At 40.0% G+C, this 4,108-nt stretch overlaps 1 long non-coding RNA gene across 1 annotated transcript; it reads right to left on the bottom strand.

Moving 5' to 3' along the window:
• Window positions 1-378: 378 nt before the first annotated feature.
• On the bottom strand, window positions 379-1,734 carry LOC139082818 (uncharacterized). Its single transcript, XR_011539081.1, has 2 exons — window positions 1,431-1,734; window positions 379-524 (listed from the first exon to the last, which is right to left on the bottom strand). It is a non-coding gene; the product is annotated as an uncharacterized lncRNA (long non-coding RNA).
• Window positions 1,735-4,108: the final 2,374 nt, after the last annotated feature.

Below are 4,108 nucleotides of genomic sequence, written 5' to 3'. Positions count from 1 at the left end.
GTAATAAAAGTTAAATTCTTTCACCTAAGCAACTTTATAACCCTAGTTGTGATTTAAAAAAATTAAAAACATCAAGTAGCAAATTCAATTAGTAAATTTGCAATTGCTTTCTTAATCTAACATATTTTTAAAATTTAATTATCCCAGACAAAATTTTATTAGTTAAGTTATACATAATGCATTTTTATGTACCTAAATAAAGCATTGTAAAGGCCTTAAAATAAACATTGCATATAATATCCTGTTTTTCCAAGGGGCTGGGAAGAAAGATTATTCTGATTCTTTCCATGACTTTTAAATTTCCCAAATTTTCTTAGTTTTTGTGAAAATAATTATAAACTAACCTATAAGAAGTACATGAACAAAACCTTTACTGGATAGTTTTTAAAAGTATTTTATTTTGTAAAACATAGGTTTATTATTAGTGATTCAGAAAGAGAATCTCTCAGACATGTTTCTTATTTCTGACTTTCCTGCTCATAAATTGATCTTCCTTTTTAAATGATAGGAGTTGTCTTGAGAATCTGTAGGGAAGAAAATGAAACAATACTTTGTAAAGAAAACTATCACTCACTTGAACTAACTATATAATTATGCTACAAAAGATAAGATTTCTAGCGAAAATGAGGAGCTAAAGAAGGGGGTACTGCCCCCATTCTTTTCTCCCTTTTTCCAAGAAAATCCTCCAAATATTTGTCTCATTCACTATTCCCAGTTCCTCTTTTCCCATTTTCCTTTAAACCCATTCCAATCTGACTTACAACCTAATCACTCCACTGAAACTGCCCCACAAACTGCTAGATCCAATAGTCAGTCAACTCAGCAGCATTTCATTCAGTTGACCACTCTCTCTTCCTTGTTTCTATTTCTTCACTTGGCTTCCAAAACACTACATACTCATGATTTGCCTCCTACCTTTCTTCCTCCTTTTCTGGTTCCTTCTGTACCCCTCATCATTTAAGGAGGATACGCCCCAGTGCTCAGCACTTGGCCTCTTCTCTTCATTCAACCCCTTGGTGACTTCCCCCATTCTCATGGCTTTACACACCATTTCTACATAACAACGCCCAAATTTTTATCTCCACTCCAGGCTGCTTTCCAGAACTCCAGACAAACACATCTAATCTCCCTGACATTTTCATTTGGATGAACAGACATCTTAAACTCAATCTGCCCAAACTGTGCTTTTGATATTACTCCCCACAACCTGCTCAAGCTGCAGCTTCCCCATCTCAGTTGATGGCAACTTCATCCTCCTAGTCACTAGAATCAGAATCACTGGAGCAATCCTTGCCTTCACATTTCTGTCACATCCCAAATCCAGTTCATCAGTAAGTCCTTTTAGTCCTAGCTACAAAATATTCCAGAATTCAAATCTTCTAAGCACTTCCATTATTGCCAACCTTGTCTGAGCCATCATCTTCTCTTACCTCTTAGTCACACTTCTTCCTTCTATCCTTGTTACACACACTCCCCCCACTCTACTCTCCCATGGAGCATTTCATCCCTCAATTTAAAACTCTGGAATAGTTCTCCATTTCATTCAGAGTAAAAGACACAGTCCTTAACAATGGCTGACAAAGGATTCAGCTCTCTGTTACTTCATTGACTTTCTCTCCTACTACATATAATGCTCCAGCCAAGCTAGCTTCTTGGTCTTCCTCAAAATACCAAGCACATCTATAGAAACAGGAAGCAGATCAGTGGTTGTCAGAGGCTGAGGGGAAGGTGACCACATAATGAGTATGGAGTCTCCTTTTGAGGTAATGAAAATGTTCTAGAACTATATAGTAGTGATGGTTGCACAACACTGTGAATGTACTAAATACCACTAAATTATACACTTTAAAAAGACTAAAATGAGGGCTGACCCCATGGCGTAGTGGTTAAGTTAGGCACACTCCACTTCAGCGACTCAGGTTCCTGGGTTCAGATCCCAGGTGCAGACCTACACCACTCATCAGCCATGCTGTGGCAAGGACCTACAGATAAAGTGGAGGAAGACTGGCACAAATGTTAGCTCAGCGCTAATCTTCCTTGGCAAAAATATTTTTTGTAAATAATTAAAGAAAGACTAAAATGGTGAATTTTATGTATGTGTACTTTACCACAATTTTAAAAAGTGACAAATACACTTCTATCCTTTGCTGTAGCTGTTTCCTCTGCCCAGAGAGCGCTCTTGCCCCAAATATCCCATTTGACTAACTTCTTCCACCCATAAGTCATTGTTCAATATCACATTCTCAATGAGGCCAACTCTGACCACCGATTTAATACTGCAAACTCCTTCTTACTCTAGGATCTTGCTTACCCTGCTCAATTTTGTAACCGTTTTTTTTTTTTTTTTTGAGGAAGATTAGCCCTGAGCTAACGTCTGTCACCAATCCTCTTTTTTGCTGAGTAAGACTGGCCTGAGCTAACACTGTGCCCATCTTCCTTTAGCTTATATGTGGGACACCTGCCACAGCATGGCTTGATAAGCGGTGCATAGGTCCGTGCCCAGGATCCGAACTAGTGAACCCTAGGCCACCAAAGCAGAGCATGCAAGCTTAACCACTATGCCACCAGGCTGGCCCCTCAATCTTTTAATTTTTTCCCACAACACTCATTTTCTAACATAATAGATAACTTACCGAATATATGTGCTGTTTATTACCTCCTTTGTTAGGGTGAAAGCTCCATGAAGGCAGGGCACTTTGTCTAGTGGGCTCAGTCATGGATTCCAAGGGCCCAGAGAAGTGTCTGGGACACACAAGCACTCCATAAATTACCTGTGAATAAAGCTCTTCAGTGTTTCCAGAGATGGGCAATGACTGAACCAGTCACATTAACTAATTTCTGGAAACTATTTAACCGCCAGATTCATTCACTATTTATTCAAAAAATATATCTTAGGCCTACTATAAGCCAGGCAATTTGCTAGATGTTAGGAATTCGATGGTGAACAAACAGGCATGACGCTGCCTCTTCTCAAGTACAGGAGGGGCTTTAGAAGAATTCAGTGTGGCAGAATAACCTCCTGAAAATTTAAGTTAGTCTTGTTTTTCTCAAATTTAGCTTCGCTGAGGAGAAATAAAAGCTATGTTTTTTCATCCCCACATGCCCCAGAAGGTAATCTTAAAAGTAACCTCAGGGTCTTTCAAGTTGGCCTTTTTGAATGATTAGTCTGAAAAGAAGTTCCAGCTGGGTGGGCGCCCCCAAGACAAATGCTAACTGGGCCTCTGCATCATCAGAAGGCCAAAGCCCACGAGACTCCTGAGCTAGAGGTTTTGTTTGAAAATGGAAGAGGAGATGAGGTCTCAGTACTAGGAGTGGTCCCGTCCCTTGGGGGGTCTAATAGTTTCCAGATACTTAGAAACAACGGGGATTGCAATCCTGCAGAGTGTAAGATACATGAGCCCATTTGATAGCGCAGCTTCTGAGGTGACAATGCCACAGGGGATGCCTGCTGGCAGCCTGTGAGGGAGGAAGAATTAGTCGTAAGCACTATAGCTTTGGGAGCTGAAGCAAAATTTTCCCAGCTGTCCCAGAGCAAAACCAGCTGCCAGTGGAGCCACTCAGTTTGAACTGACGCCACAGGCCTAAATGAAGAGCCCAGGAAAAGTGACCAAAATGGACTGAGGATCCAGTCCCATCCCTCCTCCATTTTCTAGAACCAAGTTCTAGGATGCTCATTTATATATATGAAGAAGGAGGAATCAGCAAGACTAAATGATATTTACTTTCTGGTCAATCTTGATCACAAAAGAAAAACTGAAGATTGAGCCCTTTCATCATTTTATTAGGCAATACTGATCTGTAAGCTCATAGAAGCCGATGTGCCATTTGTCTGTAACTGCAGTTGTAACTAACGCAGTCCCTTCTATACAGTAACTTGTCAAGAAATGAATGAGCAGTGACTTAAAATGAGATGAATGGAAATCTGTTTACATTTTGCAGTAGTTTAATACTTTTCTAGAAACATACCACTTCATTTCAGCTGCCAGTATGTATGGTAGTGGGATTTTGTTTTTGCTTTCATTTGGATCCTGGAAATTTTGTCTCCTATTACTAGAACTCAGTTTCTGTTGCATAAAAAGAATCTCGCCCCCACCCTTCTAGCCCCTCA

Source organism: Equus przewalskii, chromosome 4 (genome assembly GCF_037783145.1).
Source record: "Equus przewalskii isolate Varuska chromosome 4, EquPr2, whole genome shotgun sequence".
Taxonomy (NCBI): Eukaryota; Metazoa; Chordata; class Mammalia; order Perissodactyla; family Equidae; genus Equus; species Equus przewalskii.
This window is presented reverse-complemented; position numbering and strand designations above follow the sequence as displayed.